This window comes from Falco biarmicus, chromosome 1, assembly GCF_023638135.1.
Source record: "Falco biarmicus isolate bFalBia1 chromosome 1, bFalBia1.pri, whole genome shotgun sequence".
Classification (NCBI taxonomy): domain Eukaryota; kingdom Metazoa; phylum Chordata; class Aves; order Falconiformes; family Falconidae; genus Falco; species Falco biarmicus.
In genome coordinates, this window is record NC_079288.1 from 101,734,129 (window position 1) to 101,757,711 (window position 23,583).

The following is a 23,583-nucleotide window of genomic DNA, read 5'->3' on the forward strand; positions in this document are numbered from 1 at the left end:
AAGCTGCTGACACCCACCCAATAATGATATCAAGCTTTGTTTCTGCCAAGTATTCATGGTGTGGGAAAGGGGGAATTGGGACTCCTTCTACCTTATAGACTAAAGTTTCCTGCAATCTGGTGTATTCACTAAGCAGGATGCAAGCTGGGGTGATTTACTAGGAAAGGTCATGCAGCCTGTCAGCAGTCAAGTGCTTAAGGGGGCGAAGGAGGAAGGAAGGAGGAAGCGTTGGGATTTATTTACTTGGAGAGTATCAAATCTAATTGTTAAGGAAAACGCCTTTCTCCCAGAGGTTTGCTAGCTAGCATGATTGTGCGCCTGTAAGCTCCCTGCAGAAGTTTGGTTTTTTTCTAGGTCATTCCGTGGGTGCGCTCTGGTGAGGTTTATGCAGTTGTCCAATGCTGCAACACTAAAGCCCAACCAGGAACGAAACCGGGAGCCCTGTTGCCCTGATAATTCAGCTAACGGCTTCCTTGATGTGGCTTTTCGAAGCTGGCTGATAGTGGAGTTTGCTGTAGGAAATATGCAAGTGTAGCTACCTGTGCTGCTGGGAAAACACTACTAAACCCGTTAATGAACCAGCTGGGGGTAGGAGATAAGCAAGCAGGAGTGGAAGATTTTTAAAGTAGTCTGAAATTTGCAGTAGAGTCTTGAAGTGACCTCTTGTTTTCTGTGCAGCTCAGTGCACAGGTCCCCTTCCCGGCTCTTTTCTGAGCATAATTATCTTGTCTTCGGTTCTGCAAGTTGAAGCTAATTGACAATAGTGATGGCCAAAGCTGCTGGCCCAGCAGGGAGTGCACATAAGGAGAATACGCGTAAAGAGGAATTCGAGTCTTGGGGAGGATATTACTGTTGAAGTACAACCCCTTAAGTTGCAGCTGGAAAATGCAGGCAGAGAGCTTTAACCTATCTTCCCCACCTGCTGTCTAGAGACTGTGGCCGGCTCCTAGCCAGTGCTTTCTTTTTATCTGTTCCCTGCATGGAAGGATTTTTGTCAAGGTGGGAGCCAGATCCATGAAGAGAAACGTGTCACTGATTTTTCAAGTGGTTTGTTTTGTTTTATTAAATCTTGTGTCGAGTTAAATACAGCAGCCCTTGGTACAGGGGAAGGTAATTGTTTTACAGAGCTGGTCTATAGGGAAATTACTGGAGATGGCTTTTATTAAAAAGCACCTGCAATGATTCCATGATTTAATCCAAAGGCCACCACACTGGGCAAGGCACATGCTGAAACAGGAGGGTGTGGATGAAGCCCTGCACCTTCAAGTATGGCCAAGAACATGTCTTCCTTCAAATGCATTTTTCTGGCACCAAAGCACTAAAGTACTTCAAAATGGGTACCTGCACCAGCAAGTCTTTCCATGCCCCTGCTGAGAATATCTTCTTGGGTGCTGTGAGGGACTTCAAGGCTGTGTGCCCATCTGGGCACTGCCTGGTACTCGCATGTGTCCGAAACTAGATGAGACATCAAGCTGGGCAGTGCCTTGCTGTACTCTCCTGCGATGCTCCAGAGGTGCTGAGAGGAGCACCCCGGGGACATGTCAGGGGGGTGTGCTGCAGCAGGCTGTGTGCAATGCTGGCCTGAGTAACCTGCTCTGCTGCCAAGCCGTGGGAACTGGGAAAAACCGCGCTGGTGGAGCTGGGGAGATGCCTGGCTGCCCTCAGGGGGGCAGGCAGCGCTGGGGGGGGCTCTGCCGCCGGTATAGCTGCCAAGTGAGGGTGCAGAGAAGCCCGGAGTGACTTACTGCGCTCTGGCAACTCAGCAGCATCGGCGGTGCTAGCAAAGCACGTTACTGGGTACAGACCTGTGTAGAACAAAGCGATGCCTTCTGCAGGTCACTGCGGGTAGCTGGAGAGGCAGAAAATCTCTCCCTGGCTTCCTGGCAAGGGATCTTGGGGCAACGAGCAGCTCTTCCACATAAGGGTTAAGGAGGCAGCAAAGGCAGAGGTGAGCTGGACTGCCCTGGGTTTCCTTCGTCCTGTCATAGAAATAAGTCTGATAGTCGAACTAGTTCTCATTTTAAAATGGAAGCTTTGCTTGAGGTGACAGAAGTTCCCTAAGCAGTCTTTTGTCGAGATAATAGCAAGATAAGCTTCTCCTGCCCTAGTTTCTGAGTAATTGCTTTGGGTTATGACAGTTTAGGAGTCACGGCAGCGCTGATCTCTGTACCTATCTGGCGTGACATGCACGAGCTCTGGAACTGGCTCGCTGCGGTCAGGGATGGGCTCGTGTTCTTGGTAGTGGCTCTCAGGAGAGAAACTGGACCCTGGATCTGGGAGTACTGGGTAGCTTGCCAGACGGCTGTTTCTCCCAGTTAGCTGCACTGCTTTATGTTCCATTTCCAGCACGTTTCTTCTAGTGAGGTGACACCACCTGCTGCCAGCCTGCAAAGCTGCCTCCTCCTCTCCCCGGCTGCTACAGCCGCCTGCCAAACATTGGGGCTGTTAGTGTGCTAAAGCTCAGGCAGGGAAATTCAGACAAGGCATTATGGACTTAGTTTTCTTTTAAATGTTTTCCCACATCTTGGTGGCAAGGTTGCACACAAGGTATAGATTTAAATAGATGTGCTGATGCCTTTAGGAAATCCTGACCGGATTTGGCAACTGGGAGATGAAAAAGAAAGTACTCATCTTGTCTGCACCTGCTCTGGTATTTTGTAGAAGGTCATAAGATCACCAGCAGATAGGAGATTACTCTGTCTCCAAACCCTCCTGCAGAGATATAAAATAATGTCGATGCAGGGAGGAAGTAAGTGGGAAAGTGTGGAAACCTTAATGACTTTATTACAGCTGTGATAGTTGGGGGGGAACGACCTGCATGACTTTTTACACCACAGTAACGGGTATTTTCCTTCCGTGATAGCCTGTTAGATTCGTGAGGGTTCTAGAACAGACTGTTGAAAACAGCCGCTTTACAGCCTACGTCCTTAACTGCCCAAGATAATGATCAGATTAGCAGCAACTGAAATAACAGAGGCATAAGATCAGAAACAGAAACTCATGCAGTAAAAACAAACAGACAACAAAGAAGTTCCAGAAAAGGTTATTTCTGGAGGATTTCTGTGAGCAGAAATACCCAGGCTGAAGTGGAAGTGACGATGCAGCGGCTGCAGCTGTGAGAAGCCTGGTCTGGCACTTGGGCCACATGCAAGAATCAGAAAATCACCTGCACCATCAGCTACTGGCCGAGCTGCCCAGAGTAAGACATTGCCATGTGCTTGCCCGTTTGTTCTCGCTCCTACCTCACTTTCAAAACTGCAGCCAAAAATATCTTTGTAAGGATAGTGATCTCTTTTTGCTGTGATAATAGATAGCAGGACTAATCCTGAAACTTGTCCTCACCTCTCCTAACTGCTTCCTCCAGGATTGGTGATACCTGTGGCTGGCACTTACCAGCGTGAAGGTGGGATCAAATGCAGAATGTCGTACTCAAATTTTAGTGGATTTCTTGCAAAAGAGTCCAGGGTTTAGGTGCCTAGCTGACAAAACACAGCTAGAGAATCAGGACTGGAGGGAGTTTTGGTGTTTCCACTGCTCCACAATTCTATCATGTTTTCTTAATGCTTACAGCTGCTGAAGGGCTGTTAGTACTTTCACACATGCTTGTACCTTGCAGGCAGCCACAGTCTCTGTATTCGACAGAGTCAGCCTCTGCTAATTTTTAAGCACAGTTTACCCAGACCGCAGCACATGGCAAGATAACCATCAGCAACTGCCTGAAGAAATGTGTTAAAATAAGCATCTGTTTACTCTGATGCTTAATGAGAAAGCAGTGTTGCAATTGTACACTTAAAATTTAAGAGCTTTGCGAAGTAAATGGCACTAAGCAGGGAAAATGTAATAATGATGTTGTGTTCCTTTAGAGTTTACTTTCACCTTCCTCCTCTACAGACTGTCAGCAGCGGGGCCATGCAGACCTTGGAAGCCTGAGATTGCCCAACAAAAAACAAGCTGAGCCATGAGGCTGTAATGCTTGTGGGGAATTTCTGTCTGGGAGTGGAAAACCAGCTGTTTTTTCAAAAATCAGTCTCTGCTATTGTTAGCATCCACTTCTTGGAGGTTTGACCTAAATGCTGATGTGTGGAGGTATAGATACTTGCTTCTGCTTTAAAAATCAGTTGCTAAGTTCTTTGGGTTTGGGACATGGGGGTTGGGTACCTGGTGAATGCAATTATTTCAATGGAATTCAGAACTCAGCAATGACAAATGGGGCTCTAAAGAAATAAAACCAGTCAGAATCACCTATTGGAAGTTTTCTTTTTTTCTTTTTTTCTTCCTAACTTGCTAAAGGACTACATTTTTTTAATGTTAGTTGAGTTTTAGTTGAGTGTTTTAGAGTTAGTTGCTTGTTAGAAACGGAAGGTCGGTGGCCCCTGTTATGATATGACTGGCAGTGGTTTAAACAGATCCTATCAAAATGAAGCGGTGCTTTAATTATAGCTGATGCTTTTAGGTTTAAATGAAGGCTTTGTGGCCTAAGTTCATTAAGATACCCAGGCTGCAATTTCTTTTCTAAGGAATTCCAGTCTGGGAATATTTTAGATTGCCTTGAAAAGATTCTCATCTAAACTACCGAAATGAAGACAAGTATGTGCAGAAGACTTTGCCCTAGGTCACCCGAATTGAGCTTCACTGTTTTAGCAGAGCCAGCTTCCTTAAGAAAATCTGGGATTATGATGGGAGAGTTTCACTGGAGGATATATGTAGGGAACATAAGAGCTGTGTATAGGTATAGATACATATACATGTAGAATTTCCAAATAAATCCTGGTGTGACAGTACAGCAGATAGATTAAATGCAATGAGGCCAAACTCTTGATGGGGAAAGGGGACTTGGAAGATCCCAAAGGGTACTTCATCAGTCTCTGAAGTGGGTCTGCAGCATCTGTGCATACTTCTTCCTCCAGAACTGAGTCGCTCTGTCACTGATTACACCAGTCAGCAAGCCAAGCCTAGAAACCTGCATCATCTTGCACACTGAATGCCTAATGTGAACACAAAAAGGAGTGAGGTGTAGGACACAGCAAGGAATTGCCATGGGACACCCCTCAAAAATTGTTTTGGAGTGGCCGGCTGCGAGAGCTCCCTGATCTTGCTGGTTCTTGAATGCTTCAGGTTAGCACCGCTTGAGAGAGCACAGGTAGCGAGCTAGCTGCAACCCTGACAGCCAGCCATAGCACTTGAGTCCTTCTGATGGGAAGAATTTTATCCAATGAAGGTTTTGTAATTACAGGCATCTTTTGGACAGAGAGCACTTTTTGAGCAGTACATCCCATGAGCCGCAGTGGTGCCCAGCACAAATGCAGTCATCCAGCCAGAGGTTTGGCTAGCCTCTGGTCTGTATGCTCTATTTATGTTGACCTATCGTGTTAGACCTGTGCCATGATCCCAGCTGTTTTTGAGAGACCAGGGAAAACAACATTTGCTGCAGGATTTAAGATCAGACATCCTGTCTTGTCTCAGCAAAGGTGAAGAGATATGCAGCTCTGTGGGGGGATACTGATTCTGAGTTGAGGAGTGCTCAGCTAGGGCAAGCCGTGCTCTAGAGCAATTGCTTCAGTCTTCAGTCTGGTTAAAGGCTTCCTGAAATTGATGTGGTGTGGTCCACCTTCACAAGTCATGTTAGAAATTCTAAGGACTTAATGCTAAGAGTTTTGAAATCTTCAAATGCTAAGACAGCAATGACAGTGCTACCGCCTTTGTCAGCTCAGCTCTAAATTTAACATGTCTGCATGTTAAGATGGTCTGCAGAAATAATAACCTCAATAAAAATCTCACAAACAGTTTACAATCAGACCAGGTGCTTCATTTCAGGTGATGTTTGCTCCTAAAGCACAGAACTGTGGTGAGTGTACTCTCATCTGCAACCCGCTTCTCGTCAGCATTGCAGTGAATCTGCCAAAGGGAGAAGGAACAAGAACATTGTCACTGCATCGTACCCTCTGTTCCCCTCTGTTAGATCTGACCTAACCACAAACCACTCTCCAAATTCTCCCTCTTCCGAAGACTAGCAGAAGAATCCCTATACGGGGATTTCCATAGCTGTGCATTGTTACTGCTTCTTCAGCAGGTGAATTTCGAGCTTGGCATGTCTTTCATCCTGGTATGAGGCATTATAAAATGCAGAATTCATCTTCATTTTGGGATTCAACATGACCTAAACTATTGTGAAAAATAAGATTAACGAATTATTATTTTTTTTTGCATGATGCAGAAAATTTTCCCATTCCATGACTATGAACATAGTGTAAATATCGTTAGTATAAAAGATGCAGTTTTACATGCGAGGCAAATATTTCAATCAATTCCAATAAAGCAAGTAGAAACTGTGGTTTGGGTACTAATACACCACTTGTTCAGGAAACGGAATGGCTCTCAATGCCTCACTCCACTCATTTCTATTGGAAAGTCTTCAAGGTCCCTCTTAACTCTCCAGATACAGACTTTCAGAGAAGTCCTCCTGCCGGTAAAGGTAGGGAAAGCTGACGGCAGCATCCCGTGGGAACTGCCAACGCTATTGAAGAAGTGGTCTCACAAATTGATGTGGAGAAGGTCTTGAGATGCATCACACTGATGACCTGCATTAGCTCAAAGTCCTCAAATCCCAACTCAACTTTTCCTATGTGCATAGCATCACTGTGTTGTTTTGCTAACAGAAGGTGCACTGTAACAACAGCTTTCCTCTCAGGTGTTTAAAAAATGCTAATTTGCACTACTTGGCTTTTAGACTTGCAAAAGTACATGAGTCTTAATAGGTAGAAGAACCCATGGAGTAAAAGTATTGCCCCATTGATTTTGAGAAAGCAATAATGTGAGCTTGTAGGGGTTTTTTATTATTTATTTGATTGTCTTCTAGCAATAAGAAAAAAATCCTTGTGTTCTATAGCCTTGCTATATTTGGAAGCTGTTCAAATGTCAAATTTTATCACATAAGGCCTGTTTCCAAAGATAAGTCCTTGTATCTCACAGCAAAAGTTCTTCCTTCTCAGGCACTGTGTCATTTAACTGTACTTGCACATCTTCCTTTGCAAGTTGTTCGTACAGTTTTAGCCTTTTGCCTCTTCTGCCATGCAGCGTGGATAACAGAAGTGCTTAAAATGGCTAAAATAGCTACTAAAAAAGCAGGTGGCCTTTTTACAAGTACAAGCAGTACCTTTAGACAGCATTTCACACACACATGCAACCACAAAGACTAATGAGCACGGAGGGCTGGCTACAGGCATATAAGTCTGGATGTCCCCAGTTCCCCTGACTTTAAATTTGTGCCTGGCTATAGGAATAGCTTTTTTGTTTTTGTGGAAACCAAGGCAAAAATGAATTACCAAAACAACCTCAATCAACACAGCGAAGTGTGTCATTTCCCAAACCACTTTACCCACCCTTGGGTCTTTCTGATTGAAGCATGATGGCATAGTGGTTCTTATAATGTGCTTTTGTAAGAGAATATTTGTATTATCACATGCATCAGCAGGGGTGGTACAAAATTATCCCCCTGAGGGCCAGGAGCTATTTTGTTTATATGAGGATTTTTTTTAAATCCTCATCCTGTTCTAAATACAGGAAAATGGTATTCACTTCTCTTTTTTAAGGTTTGCATCAGACCATTTTCTGTTTCAGACTGAAAGAAAACTCTCTCGGTTTGGTCCTGACATAGAGGGAAAAGATCACTGTAGAAGGCCGGTGCTGTGAAAACTGAAATAAACCTTCTTGAGTCTTATTTAGCCTAAACAAAGACTCTACGTGTAGCTGGCATACAAAATTTCAAAGAACTAAAAGAGATCAATGGACGGTAATGGGGGATGGCTTCATCCCAGCTGATCTCCCCATAGGTCACTGATCTGCAGGGGAGGGTGAAAGCAAGCAAGCAAGCAAGGTTATCTGAAAGCAAGCACAGCTGGGTGCAGGGGCTGGGGAAGGAAAAGGCATTTGCTGTAGCAGTGGCTAGTGAATGTGGTCTGGGGCCACGTGGATCCAACGCTGAATGTCAAGGTTATAAGAAAAAAGTTTCAACACCATCAAGTTCAAACACTTCCTATACAAAAAGGGAAGTAGGGTGAGTCGCCTTCCTAGACCAAAATCATACGGGTGCTTATCAATAGAAAGATTTGTGGTGAAAAGCTGTGAGCTGATACGGGTAGTACCAGGATCAGCTACAGAAACAAGCATGACCCTATTTTTTGACTGTATCCCACTTTTGGGCAGCCTGCATCAGTTGTCACAGGCTGGATGTTTTAAAGTAATAGTGAGCAGCTGTAGGTCCAGACAGCCTCAGGGGGCTGCCGGGTCTGTTGGAGTGCTGGGCACTGAGCCCGCGTCTCTTTCCGAAAGGGCTCTCCTGGCTGGGCTTCTGGCTGATTAAATGCTGCTGTTACTGCTGGGTACAGATTTAAAGACAAGAGAATGCAGCATTAATTTGGAGTCAGATCCAAAGGTACTTGAAAGTGAAAGCCGCGAGTTTCAGTGCCTGTGTCTGGCCTGCCACGAGCACAGCTCGGCAGGGAGTCGTGCTATAGCATTACTGCGTAAACACCACTCCTGCTCGCCCTACACTGCATGCCTAAGAGAAGCCAACATACTCCTTTAGGAACATGCTGATACGCGCTCGCAAGGAAGCCCATACACGTAAGTTACTTCCTGAGATCAAGAATACTATCCAGAGTAATTACCTCAACAAAAGGTATCAGTAAGAAATATGTACTTCGGAATAACAATTGTGATGCCAAGATTTCATTATTATAAACATTCTCTGCCTTTCCCTCCAGAGGTCTCCTACGTGTGTAGGCCAACTGCAGTGATTGTGTTTAATAGTAGCATAAGGATAACTGACAGTCACTGCTCCCTCCTACATTATTCAGTGTAGCAACATACCAAAATTGAGCTTGTAGCATATATATATATTCACAGATTAATTTTCATATCACATTAACAAGATTTAACACTCATGCTAATTCTTCATAAGAAGAAAGATGACAAGTAGGCTGACTTAATATACATTAATCTGCACTGAAAGATTTCTAGCACATGCAGTGAAACTTTTATTACTGTTTGACAGCTTCGGATATCTAAATGCTCTGCTTAGTCACAGAGGAGATGCAGGCAGCCGCACAGCTTTTCCTCCTTTGTCCAACCCATGGTCTGGATGCAGAGCCCGTTTCTTTGTGTAAAGGCACACAATTTAATCTCCACGCTTGCATCATTTGAGGTCTCTCTCTGCAGACATTGCAGAGGACAGGAGTGGACAGGAGCACAAACATGGGAGAAAGCATATTTTCTGGGTTGTTCAATTGAGCAACTCAGTGTTCCTGACGGGCACTGCCAGGAACTTGGAGTGGGGGAGGTTGTTGCTATCTAACAAGCTGACCTTAAATCAACAAAACATCACAAAGATGAAGCGACAAGAAAACTTGTTTTAATAACTGGAAAACCCAACCAAGAAAGGGTGAATTCACACAGTTTGGGGGAAAGGAGGTAAGAGCACTCAGAAACTATTACCTGTGGCACAAAGGGCTGGTGTTCCTGGTCTGCTACCTCACCTGAGGCCAAGCCTGTAACAAGAAGAGGGGCAGCTTCTCAGGCGCAGCGCTTGCTTGCAAGATTCCCTTGGGATGCGAGGAAGGCGCAAGCTAGCTCTCGTGGTTCGGCAGTGGCCGACGGTTTGGGCAGGCAGATGCTGGAGGGGATACTGAGTCTGTCTGTCCCTCTGGGGGCTGCAGCCTGAGCAAACCCACAGTCCCTCTCTCCCTCCTGCCCTGGGCTGTGTTTCCCCAGCTCCTGCAGCACCCCCTTCCCTGCACGGCTCAGATATTCACACAACACACCTGAGATGTAACCCAGCATGTGTAGGCAGAAGGAAGGGAGCGAGAAAAGTTCTGGCAAGGCAATGGGCCCATGTCCTCCAGCAGCAAAGCTGTGGAAATGGGACCTCTCTTTTGTCCATGTACTCACCAGTTTGGCTGGGGAGGGGGGGATGCTTAGAAGAGGGACTCCCCAGCTGCAGCGTATGCAGTGCTCCGCATGACTGGGTCACCTGCCAGCCAGCAGCTTGGTCCTGCTGTACTACATGTACTAAAATTAAGACCTGGAACATGTCAGTCAAGTAGCTCTCAGTTACAGGCACCATATTGTCAAAGCCTTGAGAAGCTGACGCACTTTTCAGCTCTTCAGCATGCTGGAAGAGGGGGAAGACACATACAGGGGTTAATGGGTTAATGGGGTAGAAGGAGGATACTGAACAGAATTTTGATGCTCATGAAAATGGCAGATATTTACCTGACAGGTCTCTCAGATGAATTTGTGACAAGTAGGAGGCAGAGTTGCTAACAGCTACTTCTCATTCATTCGCAATTACTCACTGGCCTGCAGGGAAGAAGGGGCTTCCTTCCTCCTCCTCTCACCCACCTCTCTGTCCTGTACCCTCAGAAAGGACTGCAGTACTTTGCACCGGAGCTTTGCTGTAAAGCAATGTTAACCAACAATCAGAAGGAAAAGCAGGCACTTAGTGAAAGCCATACCTGGGGGGAAAAGAGAGAGTGATCCATACGCATAATCAAATCTCACTTTCTCTTGCTAGCATTCAAACCGTTGACACAGAAAACCAGAGAGAGATGCCCAGGGGTGGGGAAGCAAACCCCAGGCAGGGCATGAGCTCAGTCTGTCAGGAATGCTTGGTTGCTCAGTTTAACAATCCAGCTTCCTCCCATTTCTGTGCTCCCGTCCACTCCAACTCCTCTGCATGGATTTGATCTGGGTGAACTGAAAGAAGCAATGAAAGACACTCCTGGAAAGCACATTCTCAGGTGTTTTCCCCCCACCGCTGTCCTGCGGGCACTGTACAGCCATGGCAGAGCACCCACCAGTTTCTCACTTGGATACACAACCACTTGATTCAAACACCCTTTGCTGGTCCCACAGAAGTGCAACAGGGGCAGGTAGAAAGCAGAGCAAATGGCAAGAACTTGAACTTGGCCTTCAGGCAAGGGTAACTTTGGCCCCAGGGAGACCTTGGTCTGTGTGCTAAATGAGATCAGCATTGCGGTTGCTTTTTGTCCCCTCTGCTCTGCAGGGCAATGAAATGTGTGATGTGGAAGGACCTGAGACCATTCTTGCTTTGGCTCCAAATATTTCCCAGGGCTGTGAAGCTGAGATAGCAAGTTTTCATAAATACCTGAATGGCAAGAAGTCTCAAGGAGATCAAAGCACATCTAGCACAAACCCAGTTAGCCTGGGTCCATTAATACTAAATGTGCAGCGTTGGAGTTCCTTCAGCTAGCCAGACACCCCTCCCCAGCCTGTTGCTCCTTGTCGTGCCCCAGCACCAGCATCAGCGCAGCCATGCGGTGACGCCCCTGGGGAAACGGAGTCTGCACAGAGCGAGATCAGCACGGGGGACGAGCTGAGTCCTTCGTAAGACAAGTCAGCTCCCTGATGCAGTTCGCTGCGGGGACACACCAATGCTTCTGTTGCTTGTGCTGGGTAGGAACAAGCGAGGAGGCAGGGAGAAAAGAGCAAGCAGGTTTGGCTGTCTCGGCGAGTGCTGGCTTACAGCTTTTGCTGCGCAGCAGATGATGTTTCCATGCTCACACACGGGGCCCAGCATGTTCCCAACCTCATGGTGGAGCCAGAGACACTCGGCGAGGCTGTGGGGAAAAAGCTGCACAGGAAAGGCAGCCCAGCTTGTGGTGCTTGATCCTCCCTTTCTTCAGCTGCTTGCCAGCTGGCCAGCGTGGCCATGGGTACCCCAGGGACGCTCACAGCTGATCTGCTGCACTATTTACAGAGGTAGTTGGCAGTGAGGGGGTAAAGGGGCAGCTCATAAAAGCCAGGAGACTGATAACTGAGCTCTGCAGCAGGCATCCGTACTGACCCCCACCGCAGGGTGCCCCTGGGCTGCTCATGAATTGCACAACAACAAGTTCCTGCTCCCACCAGACAAGCTCCTGCATCCGACTGCATGTAAGGGAAAGTGTTTTATCAGGCGGACAGTCAGTCACCGGGATGGGTTGCCTGGGGAGGCTGCGGCATCCTCATCCTTCAAGGTGTTTTAAACCCGACTGGATAAGTTCCTGAGCCACCTGGTCTGAACCCATGGCTGACTGGTCTGAGCAGGAGGCTGGACTAGCAACCTCCCACTGCCTCTTCCAACCTGAATTATCCTACATCCTCCAGCAGTTCTGGCTTCTTACTGTACCTGAGACCTGTTTGTTATGTGGCTTGCAGAAAAGCTCCTTTGGACAGCGGGCAGTCCCAGAATGGCCATGAGTCAGTGTCACAGATCCCCAGAGCTGCCATGTACCCCAGATGTCCCTGGTCCCCAGCATTTGCCTCTGCACTGAAACACTGCCGGTGCCTGTCCCTGCTGTGCCGCACCACGGGGCTGCGAGAAACGGGTGTCAGACACGGCGCACAGCCTTTCTGGTGCTCAGGGAGCTTTCCTCAGCCTCTGAGGTTGCCCTCGCTTTCTGCTAGCATTGTTTCCTTCTTTTCCCAGTGGTTTCCTACAGGCCCTTGTTTAGTGAATTTCCCACAGCGGGAGCTCATCTACTGAGACCCCCAAGAGAGGGGGAGAATTGAATGAATGGTTTAGAGGGGTTCCTCTGCTTTGGGCTGTCACGCAGCATTGCAGATCAGTGAGGTGGTGGCCTGCGGTAATGGGTGGCAGGAAAAGCTTCAAGCTTGGCAGTAGCAGGGTCAGAGATGTTAGGGACCTCCTGTTGCAGAGGATGGTCAGAGAAACAGAGATTTCCCATGACTGGGTGCGACACACCACCTTGGCAAGACAATAAAAGCACCCTGGTTTCACGTCATTGTGTCCAATTTCATATCCAAGTTTTTCACATCAACAGCAGCTTCTTGTTGATGAGCTCCTAGTATCCCTAAGCAGCACATCCATCAGCCCAAGCTTCTCCACAGCGGCAGCTGCCAGCGAGAGGGTAGGTTGCAACTTTGTATTGCCCAGTGGTGAGGGGCGAGGAGGCTGATGTGTCAGCCCGTGCCAAGGCGCAGCCCTCATTACCCTAACAGGGCCCGTGGCACGGATGTGGCAGGTCCTTGCTACTGTGGCCCTGCTCCCAGCTGGGGTCTGGAGCTGAGCCAGGGATGCACATCCAGATCTCTTAGCTACACAGAATACCAAAAGCCCCGCAAGCACAGCTGGACGTTAAAGCAGTTGTGCCCTCAAGGACTAACTGGCTGCCCCACTAATCACGCCCCTGAGTTTCCTCCCTTTTTTGAAGAGCCAGAATTGCGATACGATCTCTCCTGTTTCTGATCTCTCTCTGGACTGTGGAGACGTAAAATACATCCCCCTAGCACAGGCCACGCAGACTTCACTTCTGCTGTGCTGGATGGGATGCTGCCCGTCAGAGCCACCTGTGTTCAGGCAGCCAGCAAGTGGCTGGTGACCTTCAGGAGAAATGCAAGGGGGGCAGTTACCATCAGAGGTCAAATAGACACTTTTTCCCCCTTGGCTCTGAGCTTCCCACATCAGCTATTGCAGCACACCACGGGCAGTTGCTGTGGGCTACAGAGCCACATGTGGTGTTGCCAGCCGAGGGCTTTGTCTGACCCGAATGCAGGCAGCCACCTTCTGGACTTCTTCTCGGTCTGGTGGGGCCAACGCTCCCAGGCTAAACCCAGCTTGTTCCCATAACTCAGACAGTTACAGCTGAGACACCCAGACTTCCCAGTTGCTCCCCATTTCCTGGCTGGGTGCTCAGCCCTCCTTGCCCTGGGCCCTAAGGGCGACAGCACCACTGTCTGCAAGAGGAAGGTGGGGGGGCTGCAGCGAGTTGTTGGCACCCCCGAGTCCTTCCCAAGGAAGAATATGATGTTGACACTGGGGGTTTCTTCCTCCTCACCCCTGGCACCGCTGAGGGGTTTTTTACACATTTTTCTAACACATTTTTTATTTGCTGTTGCTTTGTCAGTCCCCAGCTCCACGATCTTCCCCGTGTTTGGTGCATGTTATGATACTGTATACCAGCTTTTGGTTCTTCTTGTCTTCCCTCAGCCTGGCTGTTCCCAGCGATCCTGTGTCCCCTGGGCTGCACGGCCATCACCCACAGCGAAGAGAGAGACCGACTGGTGCCCATGTCACTTGTCTGGGGGCCAGCCCCATCAGAAGGAGCCGAATACTTCCATGGGACGGTGATCCCATTGTTTGGCTGTCCTGATCCCAGCTGCAGTTTCGAGCTTCAAAGACCCGGGGGAAGGTCTTTTCCTGTGGGGAAAGGGGTGGGCATGGGGGAAAGGAGGAGGCTGGAGGGAAGAAAAAAGTCCTCAGAGAGCTGGGTTTGTACAGAAGGGCTGGCGAGTATCTTGTGCAGGGGATCAGACCAATGCAGCTGAGTCGGTGTGTGTTCTCTGTGTGCACAAAGGATTCACTGCAAGCTGCTGGGGTGCCATTTAGGGCTGCATCTTGAGAAATTGTCAGGGGAACTGACATTGCTCATCATCCGCATGGTCATGTCTGTACACTGTAGGAGGATGGGGTAAGGATGAACAGAAGAGCTCTTCTTGTCTTGTTCAACCAGGTGCCAGAAATCCTCAGTATTCTGTACATCCAGGTGCTGATGACGCCACACAATGCTCTCTAACAGTTTCTCATCAAGACGGTGTCTGTGCGCATCCTCACTCACCCTGTGGCCATTGTCAACAGCCCGCTGCAGACGCAGCTGCCCCGGGACAGGTACGAGTCCTGCCCCAGCCCCTGCAGGCAGGTGGGGACTGGCGGTCTGGTGGCTGAGGAGGAGCTGGCAAAGATGCTGGTCCTGCCCCTCTGGGGAGGGAAAGCCTGAGCGCAGGCAGATCCAGTGCCAGAGCCTGGTCCCCGACAGCCCCTTCGGCACTTGGCTGTGTCGACAGCAATGCAGGTACTAGAGCCCACAGGCTGACGGGTAACTTCTGCTCCCTTGGAGTGATGTGATGGAGCCGTGGAGGATCCCTGGGGAGGAAACGCTTCATCCTAAAGGTTTTAATGGAACACTTAAAGAACTCGGGCAAGGACAGACCTGGGACTAGCTCTGCTGACCTGAGGCCACGCTGGAGCTGCTCGGTGTGTTTCTGGCATATACCTTTGTGCAGCTCGTTCGCCTTTCTGACTTACCCTTCATCCCAAGGGAGCCTGGGGCACGGTGTGAATGCCCACAAAGCCCCCGGGGTGCTGCGCAGTGCTGGCAGTGGGGAAGCCGAGGCAGTTTGCAGCTCCCAGTCTGCAGGGCCATTGCAGAAGGGGAGGTGCAGGCTGGTGGGAAAAGGCCTTGGTTTCACTGGCAGTGTCTATTGAGTGTCTCTGCAGATCACCCATGCCACCTCAGAGGTGGTGTCTTTGTGGCAGAGCATGGAGGCTGTCACTCTTGGAGTGGTTCCCATCCTCCTGCAGCCTAGCAGTGCCACCCAGGGAAGGCAGACGCCTTCTTCCCAGCTCAGCCCCAGGGGAGGCTGCTCCTTGAGGCACACTCGAGTGATGGGTGCCCCTGCAGGTGGAGCAAACAGGACGGGCACCTGGGCTGGGCTTCACTGCCCAGGACAAGGTCATGTTTGCTCGTGGTGCTGAGGCAGCACTTCAGCCTCTTCGTCGCCTGGTTGGGCAGATTGCTCCAGTTGTTTTTACTTCCATTTTTCTTCATGGATAAACTTTGACCCTCTGGGAGGAAGATGTTGGCCTGTTCATGATGGTTGCCTGCTGGGGCCTCACCACCCACGTCTCCTCACTGCCAGGTGCTCTGCCTTCCCCTCTCTCCTGGTGCCTGCTGCAGGTGGCCCTGCCATTCTGCCCTCAAACTGGAGGCAGCTGTGTGCTGCCTGGCAGTCCGGGCTAACTGGTACAGCTGGGAAAGGAGCATTTCCATGGGGCCAAAAACTGCCTTGTTTATTTGGTCTGTGCCTGCCTGGGGAGATTTGTTTTTTCCTCTAGCCTTTGTTTATTTTGGTTTGGGTTTGTCTGGTTGGTTGTATTTCTTGTTTTGTTAGTGTTAGTTTGATGATTGCTTTGGTTTCTGTTGCTGTTTCTGCAGTGCAGGTCTCTAAGGGATCCCAGTTTTCAGGACTTTGGGGGCTGAGGACCATCCCTGTGTCCCCAGATGTGCTGTCATCAAGCTCCCTCACCCCCGAGGCTGAGATGGAGAGAATTTGCGCTGGTAATTCTTGGCCTCACAAGGTGCGAGTGCCAGTCTTGCCCAGGCGTGGGCCAGGGGCAGGACACCTGCCGCGGTGGTGGGTTCCTGCCCCGGCAGCCTATGTCTAGCTCAGGGGGACACCTCCTCCTGCACTTTCTCCAAGGTTTGTGCCCTGCTGATGCTCCATTCCCCGGGGGGAGCGTGGATGACAATGCCTCTCACCGGTCTCACAACAGTGTCAGGAAGGGACTGTACCTCAGCAGCCCTAGAGCCTCTGGCGCTGGCTTCGCTGGTGCAGCCAGTGTGCGTGGGGCTCGAGACTGGGTGGGAAAGGCAGTTTGCTTGTAGCTCTGCAGGCTTGAGGGCTAGGATGTGTCATTTCAGCAGGACCCAGCTGCTCCCCAGGTGAGATTAAGCACGAATGAGTGGACACTCCCAAGCAGCTGAGCTTGCTCAGCTCTACCCAAGACACACCTTCCTTTAGATAATTACTTAATGACTTCTTGAGGTTTGCTTTTTCCCCACCAGAGTTCCCACGGAGACAGTGGATGCCATGCATTGGTAGGCTATGGCTGTTGAAGGCACAGGAGCCTGGACCCTCCTGAGGGAAGCAGGCAGCCCAGGGCCCCAGCACCCCCCTGCACTAGGGCAGATGCCCATTCGGCAGCTCAGGAGACACAGCCCCCCGCCCAAAGGGAAAGGTCCCACCAGCCCTTTCCTGGGGGCACAGCCACCCACAGGGCACGGAGACCCCCTCCTACATGGCCAGGAGACACACAGCCTTGTGGATAGCCTACGGGGCTCTCAGGGCATCCAGGGAGATCCAGGGCTGGGTGGGGGAGCAAGGGCAGCCCCATCCCACCCCAGGCTGCTCACCACTGGGGTGTGTTTCCTCCTGGAGGAGGTTTGGGGAGGGCTTCCCTGGAAGGGGGTTGCAGCCTTCCTTGCCTGGCCAGGCTGTGCTACCAGGGTGCCCGGGCAAGGCTCCCTGTGGGGGGCTGCAGCTGCTGTGCTCTGGCAGGTGATGTCTGGGGTGTGGGGCCGCTGGTGCTAGTGAAATAAAGCAGAATAAAGTGATTCTCTACATCTGTTGGTGCTGCCCCACAGACACAGGACTAGACACACACCCCCAGCAGGGAGGGTGCCTCCACCCCAGTTCCCAAGCACTCCCCCAAATTGCTGTGGGCTCCACTCCTCCCCTGCCCCCCACAATCACATCACATCACACATGGAGTCAGGAAACAGAATTTCAGTGCTGGGTTTCAACCCCCCTAAAATGAAGAGTGAGTGTTCTGTTTTGGGGGCTTGGAAACATAGTGAGTGGGTTGGCTTTGGAGCTCCAGAAGGGGTCAAGTCATGGATTTTCAGCAGTTGGAAACAGATATCAAGTCCTTTAGTATTTCAGGCACTAAAACCAGAAATCAAGTCTTGAGTTTTCATCTTTTGAAAACAGAGATTAAGAAGTGCTGCATTTTGGGTCCTTGAACACAAGCTCTAGCAACTGGGTTTGGGCCTCAGAACTAGAGGCAGAGCTCTCTGTTTCGGAAGCTCAGAAAAAAAGATCAAGTACTGTATTTTCAGCACTTGAAAATGTGGGTTAAGTCCCACATTTTCACAGCTCAGAAAAAACCCAAATATCTAAGTCCTTTATTTTTGGGGGCTCAAAAGCAGAGGGTGGCTGCCGCTTTTCTGAGGCTTAGGAAAAGACGGAAGTCATGCATTTTCGGTTCTTGAAAATGCAGGCTAAGTCCTGTGTTTCTGGGCTCCAGGAAAAAAAAAACATAACCACCAAACCTAAGTGCTGTGGTTTTGAGAGTTGGAAACAGGCTCAGTTGGCTGTTTTCAGCCCCCCAAACAGAGTCTGGGATGACGCTGGGGGGACTGCAGGCAGGTGGGAGATGGGGGGGGAGGGGGTATGTGGACCCCTGCCAGAGGTGGGTGTCCAGTCATGTTGGTCCCCAAAGCTTGGGATGCTGGCATGCATCAGACCGAATTAAACGTCTGCGCTCTGGAGTCAAAGGTGCTTTTCACACTCACTGTGTATCCAACTCCTTATTCAAGGTGTGTACAACCACCGGAACAGTTATTAACCCAAGAGTACATATTTAGACAATGTGTAATTATGACAGTTCATATTTATATACAAGTTATTAACAGTGATTGGTTGATTGATTTGCAACCTTGCCAAAAGCCCAGGTTGCTGCAATGACCTGGAGCTTTAACAGAAGGAGCATTTATTAAGCCAGAGCTGGTGACAAGAAACATCACTTACCCCCTTGGAGCATTCATCAGCCAAAGCTGAAACAAACTGGAACTTCCATCAGCAGGAGGATCTCATAGCCAGAGCTGCAGCTTCAAGAAGCTGGACCTGAAATTACCTCAAACTGTTAACAAGCTGGAACACCCAGCAGCTAGAACTGAATTTACCTGAGACTGGAACAAGCAGCAAGAACTGAAATTAGCTGGAGTTTCAAATACCCTGAGCAGCAGCATGCTGGAGAGTCTGTCAGCAGGAGCTGAAAGAAGTAGGAACATCTCTAATCCAGAGCATCAAGTTGCTGGAGCTGTGGCAAGCTGTGATGTCCGTCAGCCAGGGCTACACTCCCAGCACGGCTGAACAGGAGAGCATCTGCTCTCCATCACCTCTATTAGAGAGAGCCGAGCTTACCTGCAACTGTAACAGGAAGGAGTGACTATTAGCAGGAATATCTCATGGCTGGAGCTCAAATTGGCTGGAGCTCAAATTACCTGGAGCTGTAACAAGCCCAGGTGTCCATCAGCTGGATCTGTACTGCGAGGCAGGCACATGCAGGGCTGTCCCCAGCAAGGAGCTCTGAGAAGCAGGGAGCCCAGCCTCTTCCACTGGGGCTTAAATCCACACCAGATGCCTCTCTGCACAGAGGGCCTCCCCCAGTTATATTCCCTAGGGCAGAAGTGAACTGGGGGTGCCCCAGATCTCCTGGGGCAGGCAAGGCAGTGCCAGCATCTCCTCTGTACCTGTGAAAGAAGAGCAAAACTGTTGAGCCAGGCTCCTGGGAAGCACAGCACAACCCCACATAACTCACATGAGATGGCTGCCCCTGTCCTGGGCAAGGGCAGCCCTTCCCCTCCCTGCTGTCCCTTGCTTTTGGCAGAGGCTGCCCAGCACCACACATGGGCAACACAAGGGAGGAGAGGGAGAAATGACAACAGAGAGCTCAGGGCTCAGCCAGAAAAAACATGTTCCTCCCCCAAGAGCAGGTGAGAATGTGCACATTGCTGAAACCCCCCTGCTCAGCAAGGGGCACTTATGACACTGCACAATACTGGGGCCAAGGATAGACTGTTCCCATCCAGAACACGGCCTAGTACAACACTTGCCCCCTCTTCACCTGTCACCCTCACCCTGCCCGGGAGTGGGACTGGGGGAGCTGCAGGCTGTGCTTCACATCCTGCTAGATGTCGTAGCCACGTCCAGTGCTAAACATCAAATAAAGCTGAACCAAGCCACGTGGGTTTCAGGAGGGGCCCAGAACAGCCAGGAACTCCAGGGGGAGCCGGACAGGGCTGTCCCCAGTGTGGCTGTGAGGAGAGCCACGCCAGAACTTGCTGGGTGCAGGCTGGGTGGTTGCTGATGGTGTGGGGAGAAGCTGTCCTGGGGTGGCTCTGCCCCACAGTGACCGGTCCCAGAACCGTGGGGCACAGCCCAATCCCTGACCTGGCCCACCGCAGTCAGGGCTCCTTGTCCAGGAGCATTGCCAGCACAGCCCCAAACTGCCCTGCAGCAGGACACATAACACAACCAGCAGCTGCAAGCAAAGAGATATTCTACCCAAGCAACAGCCAGGCACAACAGAGACGTGACGGGCAGCCACAACCCTGACCCCGCAGCAGCCACGGAGACTCTCTTGGGTAGCTCCTCCTGGCCTTGCTGGGCCCGGCGCCAGAGTGGAGGCTTTGCCTCCCCCTCCTCCCTGGCTGCAGGGCTCCCCCCGCTCCTCTCAGCCCCCACCACACCCCCAGCCCCCCCCGCAAACCCTACCCGCTCCTCTCAGACGCCACCAGCTCCCCTCAGCGCCCCACGCAGCTCCCCTCAGTCCCCTACTACCCTCAGCGCCCCACCCGGACCCTGCCCGCTCCCCTCCGCCCCTGCTCCCCTCAGCGCCCCCCCCCCAACCCTGCCCGCTCCCCTCAGACCCCACCGGCCCCCTGCTCCTCTCAGCGCGCCCCCCTGCTCCCCTCAGTCCCCTACTCCCCTCAGCGCCCCCCCCCCCCAACCCTGCCCGCTCCCCTCAGACCCCACCGGCCCCCGCTCCCCTCAGCCCCCTGCTCCCCTCAGCGCCCCCAGCTCCCCTCACTTCGCCACTCCCCTCAGCGCCTCCCCCCGCTCCCACCGGCCCCCGCTCCCCTCAGCGCCCCCCGCTCCATCAGCCCCCACCAGCCCCGCCCCCCGCCCCGCAGCTGGTGGCCCAGGGGCAGGGCCGGGGCAGGGCCGTGCTGGGCCCGTTCAGGAGGCTCAGTCCCTCCCGTGCTCATTTGGCAGGCGCTGACCGGCGGCCTTTCCCCAGGTCGTCCCGCTTCTTCTGCGCGAGCCCCGGCCTCACGGCAGCCCTGCGGCGGCTCCGCGGCCCCTCACCAGCCTTACACGAGCGCGGGGGGAGGGCGGTAAGCACCCGCGCAGGCACGGACACGGCTCCGGGCCCCCGCCCGGGCCCCTTCTCTGTCTCCTGACGCGTTCTCGTCCCCCGAGAAGCAGCAGCCTTGAGGGGTCCCCCGGGTTGCCGGCACGGCCCGGGGACGGTCAGGCGGCACGTTTCCCCCTGAGGAGCGGCCCGGCTGACCAAGAGCCTCGGGCGTGCCCCGCGGCCTCTCGGCACGCTCGGGCGGAGAGAAACAAGCGCCTGCCCGCCCCGGGCCCGGCGGTTCCCGGCCCCCCTCGCTGCGGGCGGCGCCGGCCTCGCTGCCGGCCCCTCACAGCTCACGGCCGGGCCCCGCCGCCGCGGTACCGCCGCCCGGCGGCCGCTGCGCGCCACTGCGGCGCCGCGGGTTCGTGTGGCCCCGCCCGCGCCGCTCCGGCGCCCCCTGCTGGCCCCGCCGCTGGCGGAAGGGCCGCCCGCGGGGCCCCGGCTACGCACTACGCTGGGGCAGGGGCGGGGGAGGCGGCCCGCAGTCCCCCGCTGCCGGGGCCGCATTCTGCCCTGCGCAAAGGCGCTGGGGAGGGGAGCCAAGCCAGAGCGGGGGACTTGGTCCCCCACCGCCCCCCTGACCGCCTACAGCACACCCCAAAGGGCTCCCCGCCCCCAGGCGGCCGGGGCTGGCGCGGCAGGTCCTGGGGGTCCCATCCCTGGTCCCACGGTGCGACACGTGTCCCAGAACAGGTGCAGGGGGACCTCGCTCGCCGCAGAGCTCTCAGGGCACAACGCCCACCTGCTGCCTTGTTCTACCGACCGCGGGTCCAATTGCCGCCCAGGGCGCTCAGGGACGCCAAGACCTGCAGTGAAACCCGCGCTGACACGGGCGGGCTGGCAGAGCCCCGCTCAGCACCTGCAGAAGCTGTCCTCGACTTTCACTCACCCACCGGCAACCACCCCTGCGCGGGATGTACCTCCCGCCGCACCTGCTTGTCACAGGAACAGCGTGGCGACGGCCATCAGTAGCACCCATATGTCTCATTTCAGCTCCAGCCCTGGAGATGCCAGTCAGAACGCGAGCAAAAGGTATGTCAGTGTCCCAAGCCGTTTTTCTTCCCCTTGCAAGAACCCAAACTTTAACCACAGGCACCAAGAGGAGCCCTCCCAAGGACTGTCAGGCACCCTGCTGTCTTTCTCCATCGTGTCCAATAAATCCACTTTCCCAAACTGTATTTCTCCATATGAAAGGCAAAGCCCCAGCAACCATGGTGACTGCAAAGGCCCTTCTAAAATCATGTCCACAAAATTTCCTAACGGCACTGTAGTGCAGGCTGTGTCCGCATAAAGTTTCCACCAAGGGAGCAGCACTCAACGTGTCACTGCTTTCTGACACCCTCCAGCTGCCCCCAAGGCATTTCCTCACTTTTTAATCCCCACTAAAAGCCCCCCAGCTATCACTACAGTAAGCATGTGGGTTGACTTTTACCCTGCTCCATTTCAACCACATAAAAAGAAAAAAAACAAACCACCAAAACCATCAAGCAGGCCGATCAGTACGCACAGTCATTCACAAAGCCTAAACATCAGCTCAGGTGCTGATAAAACGTGCTCTTGAATGATTTTGAAGACCAAAGACTATGTGGCACAAGGTCCGCCACGGCGGACCTTGTTTGGTTTCCGAGACCGCTCTCTCTGCCATCTCCTCCCCAGCCCCAGGTAAACACGAGTTTGTGGGGCCTCCACAGCCTACCTTGTAAAGCAATATGGCTCTGAATGCTGCAGGCCATTGGGAGACAGCACCCAGGGGATCCTGCTTCTTCAGGGATCTTTGGTGCCCACAGATCTCTTCGCTGTTGAGGCTGTTCCTCAGATGATTTTTTGCCGACTTGGGCTAAGGAGCCCTCTATAGGATCTCCTTTTTTCAGTTCAGTATTTCAACTCACACAACCACAGAACTTTTGAGATGTTTCCGAAGTGCGGTTTAGCAGAAAACGTTACAGCCAAGGCAGGCACTCAGCAGAGGACTTCAACAGGCAGCAGCTACCAGGAACCAGACCCAGAGCAATACAGCTCTGCACAGATTCCATGACTCAACACTATTTATCTACAAGCACTGCAAGAATAACCCTTGTACCAACCTTTTTGGGTAAATGCTGGCATCGGCAATGCCACCAAACACAAGAAGGGAAAAAACAGGAATTATCTTGCAGCACAACTATCAGTTCCACAGTATCAAGAGTAAGCAGCACTAAAGTTTGAGAGCGAACAACTCCAGATTTGTTGGTTGGTTTGTTTTTTTTTTTAAGACAAGTGGGCTCACATTCCTCCCAGTACCACCACAGCCTCCACGTGAGCCGTATCTCCAGGCTGGATGCTGCAGCCCCCACAACTCAGCTGGGACATGTCCGAGAGGAGCTTGCATCCTCCTTGCACCCCGAGGTGAGAGGAGCCACCAGATTGAGGGGACCAACCTGTGTGGGGGGCCATGCCTTACCAGCCACCACTGAATGAACAAACTGTGCCCACTTTCCTTGCCTTTCAGCTCTGGAGCCAGAGCAACCCAAGCTGGGAGGGGACCAGGCATGGTTTCTCAGTGGCACAGGCAGGGTTTCCGACCTTTGTGTCTTCTTAAGCCAGTGTCCCAGCAAGGGAGTTTATACAGCCACGACGAGCCAGAGCTTATCAACTTTGCTCAAGTCAAGACTCTTCAACCAAAATATGTGATGCTGTGCTACTATGGCTTCTCACTGCCACCTGACAAGCCAGCAACAACATTCTTAAAACAAGCATTTTCTGTATAGGAAGGGATGGAACAGTGCTCTACAGTGACCTGCATTTAAGAGAATTAGGGACATGGA

The 23,583-nt window shown here is 51.9% G+C and overlaps 1 long non-coding RNA gene across 7 annotated transcripts; it reads right to left on the reverse strand.

The window, feature by feature from the left end:
* Nucleotides 1-3,195: 3,195 nt before the first annotated feature.
* On the reverse strand, nucleotides 3,196-21,097 carry LOC130158201 (uncharacterized). 7 transcript variants are annotated; one of them, XR_008825207.1, is made up of 3 exons: nucleotides 10,270-20,082; nucleotides 9,946-10,168; nucleotides 3,196-5,895 (listed from the first exon to the last, which is right to left on the reverse strand). It is a non-coding gene; the product is annotated as an uncharacterized LOC130158201 (long non-coding RNA). The 7 variants fall into 7 exon arrangements; XR_008825203.1 differs by lacking the exon at nucleotides 3,196-5,895 and adding an exon at nucleotides 20,740-21,097 and having other exon boundaries at nucleotides 10,270-19,112; XR_008825204.1 differs by lacking the exon at nucleotides 3,196-5,895 and adding an exon at nucleotides 20,731-21,097 and having other exon boundaries at nucleotides 10,270-19,112.
* Between the last annotated feature and the right edge of the window lie 2,486 nt (nucleotides 21,098-23,583).